A 7,476-nucleotide genomic window follows, 5' to 3' on the forward strand; every position below is an offset into this window, starting at 1 on the left:
GGCGGCGGCGGTGCCCGGGGGAGGGGGCTCCCGTGGCTCTTCCGGTCTTAGCGACAACAAAAACAATCCCCGCCGCCGCCGCGACCAGGAGCCAGCGCGTGCTCGCGCACCGGCCCGAGGGCGGGGCGCGCAATCGAGTACGCGCCCGGGCTTGGCGGGGGAGCGCGCCTAGAGGTGGTGGCACGGGGATTGAGGCGCGCAGGCGCGGGGACGTCCGGGATCTCCAGGAGGGCATGTCCTTGCAGCTGACTGGGCATCGAGGGTAGAAAGGGAACAGGGCTGGCTGAAGCTGGGGAAGTAACAGGAAAGATGACAAGTATGGTACAGATGCCACCCAGTCTTTCCCCAAGTCCTGGCCAGTGCCCGGCGTTCCTACTCCGGTCCCCCACTCTGGCTCACTGCTGTGCCAGGCGCATGGGCAGAAGACGGGCGAAATGGGGCCGGATGAACGGATCTTAAGATTTAAAGCTGGTAGGAGCAGGTCTGCTTACAGCCCTGGCTCAATCAAAAATCTAGAAGCTCCAGTTGAACTTCTCCCAATTAAAAGGAAAAAAACCCATTCATTTAAAGCCCTATTCAATCTGACTTCTACCTAATTTTTCAATTTTATTTCAAATTTCACATATTCCCAGGTCCTTGCTGAACCACAGCCCTTCTCCAAACAGTACTATGTCCTCTCTCTGGGCTTACCCTTCATGCCTGGAATCTACTCCTTGGATGTGGGAAGCCAATAATAGAATAAATAAAAATCTGAGACTCCTCTTTTGACCCCTTTTGTGATCCTTGTGATTTCTTGTTGAAAAGTATTGTGGCCTTATTGAAAAGCTTTAAGTTCCTAGCAAACCTGAATTTAAAGGGTTAACACTTCCCCTTTGACCAGGAATGCTGCTGCCTGGTATAGCCAAGCCCAAAATCTTAGTGGGGGCAATTCCACCCTGAGAGGGATACTCCCCAACTTGGCTTCCTGATAAGAAGCCAGTCAAAATTCAGCCTTGGCCTTGGTCTATTCTGAAGCCAATGTTTTGTGTTTTGATGTGACATAATTTGTAACTTCTGCGCATCTACAAAGTTTCGGGGGGGGGCGTTCTTTTGTGTGAAATGAGTCTTGAAACATATATAATAAACTCCATGCTCCTGGAGCCAGAGCTGGAAGCATGAGGTAAAAAACAACTCCCTTGTCCAGTCCTTATTTCCTCATCAACTAAACTGTCCTTATCAGATTATCAGAGATGATAAAGAGATCTCTACACTTGGAACCCCCCAAATTCTTTCAGGACTCTTACCATGAAGCCTTTCTGATTGTTACCTCCTCACCCCCTTTTTTTACCGTTTGGGTTGCTATGGTGCAGTTTGTGTATTGTATGTCTATAAGTACAGTACAATGTGTGCTACTTGAAGGCAGGGCTGTTTTTCGGTTTTTGTCTTTCTCACCGCCCCCCCCCCCCAACCCCCTGCTCTCCCAGCCCTTGTAACTGGCACATAGATTACAAATTAATAAATGCTGAATTTAACAGAATTTAGTCCAACTCAGTTTACAGAAGAATAAACAGGTTGAGGCAGGGGAGGCAACTTGGCTAAGGCCACAGCTGACAATAACAAAAAGTGCTAGTATGCACTATGCTAAGTACTGAGGAAACAGACACACCCAGAACCATCCTTGCCCTCAGGGTTTTCATATCCTAATCAGCAGCTCAAATTCTCCAAGGAATTCCTCAACCACTCTGGTAAAGCATATTTCTGTGCCAGAGGGCCAAACTGATTGGAGGCCAGGTTTTCTAAGTAATCCTTAAGGAGACCTAGCCAGCTCAGCACCCCCATTCCACACTTCTCTGGTCAGCCCTGTGGCCCCTGAAATTATTAATTTAGTTTGGAAATAGACCTTCTTAACAAGGTAATAAGAAAACTATAATAGGTATTAGTTGTCTGACTAGACTCAATTTGAGACCATTATGTACTTCCTCAGTTAAAACGAGTTCAAAGGCAATAAGGAACAATTATATATTCAGGTCACTTGTCAAACTTAATTATCTTCTAATGAAAACACATAAGAGCTCAAAACCCAACTTAAACTTCTCCCAAACTGTCTTTTCTCCTAGTCCTACATCCCTCCAAAGAAATCAGGCACCTTGCTTCTAGAGCTGTGAACTTGTCCAACCATTCAGGAAAGCAATTCAGATTATGCAAATAACATGACTAAAACGTCCATCTATAGAGAATCTACTGCTAGGCATATGCTTCCAAGGTCATTGACAAAAAGAGTTTCCAATATGTACGAAAATATTTATGGCAGCAAAAAATTAGAAACAAAGTAGATGCTCACTGATTAGGGAATAGCTAACAAAACTGTGATACATTAGTTCAATGGAATATAATGATGCTATAAGAAGTGATGAACATAATGAATGTTGAGAAGCATGGAAAGACATGAATTAATGCAAAGTGAAGTAGTAGGAAAGCCCTCTGTACAGCAATTACAACCATTTAAGCAGAATCACAACATGAAACTGCAAAGAAACAAGCTTGTCTCCCCTCTCCAGCTATGAGAAGACCTCTTCCCCTACTTTTCTGGGAGTCCATAGATATGGAGCATTACATATAATACTTTTTTGATGCACTGATGGGTTTGTTCTTTTTTCCTTTTTCTGCCTTTTAAAGAAATTCTTTGTTAAAAAAAAGCCACATTGCTCCCTATGAGGGAGGAGAGGGAGGGATTCTGGGAGAGAAATCAGATGATGTTGAAACAATATTTATCAATAAAAATCTTTTTAAACAAAAGGAAGATATAAATTAGACAAAAAAAAACAACAGAACCTTGGGCTGTCCAACAAAGCCAATAACTAGTTATAAGTACCTCATTCCTTGTTAATTCATCTGTAAGATTGGCCATGGATTTCCTTGGTGCTGTCCTGTATATTGTAGAAATAAACAGCAAATATATGATGCTCTTGGGTCAGCTAAGTGGCCCAGTGGATAGAGAGGCAAGCCTGGAGATAGGAAGTCCTGGGATCATATGTGACTATAGATACTTCCCAGCTATGTGACCCTGGGCAAGTCACTTATCTTCCCCCCCATCCCCCTCCAGTTGCCTAGCATTTAACTGCTCTTCTGTCTTAAACTGATACTTAGTATCAAATCTAAGACAGAAGGTAAGGAGGGTTAAATATATAAATATATGTACACACATACATGTGTATATGTATACATATATATAATCTTTAACCTTCCTAGAGAAAGGTGATTCCTAAGAATACTCAACAGATTGTAGAACTTTGAATCCTGGGACACAATCTAGTTATAGAAAAAAGCTATCTTTGATATCTAGGAACAAATAATAATAATAAGCCCAATCACTGATTTTTTTTTTTTTGAAACATATTAGTCCTAAAGAGCAGACCTTTGCATATAGTTTCTACTTAAACACCGAATTGGAAAACAACAACACACTTGAGGGCTTGTGACTTCATTAAGGGCTGCAGCTGGACAAGATCCTATGGAAAAGTTGAACTGGATGAGCTACTGTGAAAGGGGTCAGATGGGAATATAAAGTCACTAGCTTTGAGTCTCTGGGTGTTGGCCTGAAAAAGTAACTACAGCTCGAACCGCAAAGTCGCACCTTTAAACTGCCAGAAATCAAACTTAAATCAAACCCTCAGAGTTGGAAGGAACTCCAGAGGTCCAACTTCTTCCTGAGCAACTTTGTCTACAATGTTCATCACCCATTTAAGCTTTACTTGAAGATCTCCAGATTCATTCTGGGGCAGAATTAAATTGTTCACAAGTTTTTCCTTTTTGCCAAACTGAAACCTGCCCCTCTTCTAGCCACGATTGTTCATTTTTTCCTGTGGGGCCAAGAAAAACAGATTGAATCCCTTTTTTTCAAATACTTGATGGAAGTGATCGTGTTTCTTCTTAAAGCTTCTGTAGCCAAACATTCTCAGTTCTATACTGACATGATCTCTAGGACCTTTTGCCCTCATGAAAGTGCTCTTCTGGATATATTGTAACTTATCCATGTCCTCCAAAACGTGTCATCCCATACTGAACACAGTACTCAAGATCTGACCAGAGCAGAGTACACTAGAACCAACACTTGCCTAGTTCTGCAGGCCAGAGGTGTCGGTGTCAGAGGGTTATGGAGCCTATAACACTCCAGAAGGACCAGATTAAAATGTAATTGGGAAATAGTTAACAACATAAATAAAAATACAATAAAACAGATCATATTATATTTTATAACTAAGTCAATATATGACCTACAGGGATCCTTCTGGACAGATTAATTTCTCTTGAGTTTGAAACCATTAGTTTAGACTTTTCCTCTTTTAAAATGGCTTACATTTGCTTTATCTTTTTTTTTTTTTTTTGCCTACCATAAATGTGTTTCCTGCCCCACCCCCCTCAAACAGTCTTTTTCAGAGGAACTGTTTAGATATCCATGTCTTTTCTACCTTATACTTAAGTCAATTTCTGAACCTAGATATGATTTTCTATTGATTCCTACTGAATTTAATTTTAGAACATTTATCCCAGTGTTATCAAGGATCTTTTTGGATCCTGCCATCCATAGTTACCTGTCCTAATTTCGTAACATGTGTCCATTTGATAAATAAAAACTCATGCTTTTATCTAAGCCACTGATAAAAGTCAAGCGGACAAGCGTTTACTTGTTTTTGCCAAACACTCTGTTAAGTGCTGGGGATAAAAAAGAATGGTAATAAATGTTCTCTACTCTTGAGAGGCTCACAATCTAATGGGGGAGATACATGCAATTAACTATGTACTAACAAGGCATGAACAGAATAAACTAGAGATAATCCTTAAGATTTAAGGAGGACTCTGTGTGACCCTGGGCAAGTCACTTGACCCCCGTTGCCCACCCTTACCACTCTTCCACCAAGGAACCAAATACACAGAAGTTAAGGGTTTAAAAAACAAAACAAAACAAAACAAAACAAAAAAAGATTTAAGGAGGACAAAAAAAGGCTAAAATATATATTTTTAAAGAATAGACCCAAACACACATCCTTAAATACATCATTCCAAGAGTATATAAAAGGAATCCCAAATCTGCCAAACTGTACACAAATGTGTAACCTATATTTTTTTCCATTGGAACAACACAGGAAAGGTTGCTTCAAATCACTAAGAAAAGAATACAAATCTAAACCACTCAGGGGTTTTACTTCACACCCAGAAAATCATCCCAGATGAGAAAGCTGGCAATAGAGAGTGAAAGGAGTGTGGAAATACAGGCCCACCAATAGCCTGTTGGTAGAACTGTGAACTGATCTGCCATTTCTGTGCCTTTCACTTTTTCTCCCCTCCTCTGTCCCCACTTTTCAAATCCAGTTCTGAGAACAATAATCAAGTCAACACTACCATTCCTGCCAAGGACATGCCAATCAATGGCCCTATTCTTTTAGTCACTGTTCCTTCTGACTTCACTTTTTTGTTTTTAATTACTTTTTGTCTTAGTTAACAACTCTAAGACAAAAGGGTAAACAGGGTTAGTGACTTGTCCAGAGTCACAGAGTATCTGAAGGCAGATTTGAACCAAGCCTTCCCAGCTCAAGATCTGGCACTCTATCTACTATGCCACTTAGTTGCCTAACTTCATTCTTCACAAGACTCTTCACAAGACCCAGTGTCCCATACATACACGGTGACTTTCCCTATTCGAATATAAGCTCCTTGAAGGTGGTCACTTCTTTGCTTGCTTACGTATGTATCCTGTGCTTAGAACAGTAATTGGCACACTGAAGGGTTTAATAAATGCTTATTCTTTCATTCACTGAATCATTATTAGGCACATATGCCAAGGAGGTCAAAGAGAGAAAGGTTTCCTATACACATAAAAATATTCTCAGCTGTGCTTTTTTATGGTAGGAAAGAACTAGAAACAAAGTAACTGTCTGCCAACTAGAGAATGGTTAAATAAACTGGTATAAGAATGCAACAGAGGAGCAGTTAGGAGCATAGTGTATAGTTTTTTTCCAGGCCTAAAGTCAGGAGGGCCTGAGTTCAAATCAGATCTCAGACATTTCCTAGCTGTGTGACCGTGGGCAAGTCATTTAACACTATTTGCCTAGCCCTTGCCCTTCTGTCTCAAGAGTTGTTTCTAGGAAAGAAGGTAAGGGTTAAAAAAAAAAAGAATGCAATGGAATATTACTGTTCCATAGGAAATAAAGAATTTAGAATATAATAAATAGAACCAGAAAAATAATATATATAACAACAAAATTGTAAACGAAAAGAAAAAATTGTACTGAAACTGAACATTAAGTAATTACAATGATCCCACACACATTTCTTTCTCCTGGCTATATTACCTAGGGACTTTTCTAGGGGAGCTCATTTTTAGGATAATCTCTTCATCCTAAAGATCTCATCAGCCTTGGCACTGGACCTCAGCACTAACTACCCTTGGTCTCTTTGATTGGAGGGTGGAGCCAGGATTCTAAACTAACTCTTAAAACAGCTTAGTTCAGACACATCTCTTCATTTCTCTTGGGCTGTCGTATTTTGGGACTTCTTGGACTGTCATCTCCACCATTTTTGTGTTGTCCCAATAGAGTGTAAGCTCCTTGAGGGTACTGGCACACAGTAGGCACTTACTAAATAATTACTTGTTTACCTGAGATATTGTCAGATTTGTTTGAAGTTAAGTTTTGATGAATTGACTTTTCCCCTCTCTTTTATTCATTGTTACAAAGGATGGCTCACTGGAAAAAGGGAGGAGTGAAAATGAAAATGGTACAAAATAAAAAAATAGGGGGGAAAAAACCCTAAAATCTTGTCAGGAATTGAAATCAAGCTCACTAGCCTCTAATTTTTAAAGTCCATTCCCTTCTCTTTTTTGAAAATCAGGACATTTGCCCTTTTCCAATTCTTTGATACCTTCCTCATTGTCCCTAGTTAGTTTCTTTACCTTTTGAAAGATATAAGGAAAGTAATTATTAACTGTTCTGTTTTGGGCAGAGAGGGGTTCCAGCAGATATCTACATAAATTGAAAGTTCCTTATAACTATTATGCCATGCATATCTCTTATCACCATCCAAACATTCAATATTCAGAGCCCATTAGAATCCTTAACCTCAGCTTTTTGCTCTTCTTGAAATGGACGACCTTCATCTTCATCTGGCAGCAGTCAAAAGCCAGCCTATCAATTACCTTTTTTTAAAAACCCTTACCTTATATCTTAGAATCAATACTAAGTATTGGTTCCAAGGCAGAAGAGCAGTAAGGGCGAGGCAATGGGCATTAAATGACTTGCCCAGGGTCACACAGCTAAGAAATGTCTGAGATCAGATTTGAACCCAGATTCTCCCAACTTTAGGTCTGGCACTTTAACCACTAAGCCACCTGGATGCCCCTTTGTCACTTACCTTTGAGGTCTCTCTACTCTCCTTACCTTTGATTTCTCTATCTAAATTAACTTGCCTATTCAGTGCCATGCCAACCAAACCACCTAGAAT

The sequence above is a fragment of the Gracilinanus agilis genome, chromosome 3 (genome assembly GCF_016433145.1).
Source record: "Gracilinanus agilis isolate LMUSP501 chromosome 3, AgileGrace, whole genome shotgun sequence".
NCBI classification, from domain to species: Eukaryota; Metazoa; Chordata; class Mammalia; order Didelphimorphia; family Didelphidae; genus Gracilinanus; species Gracilinanus agilis.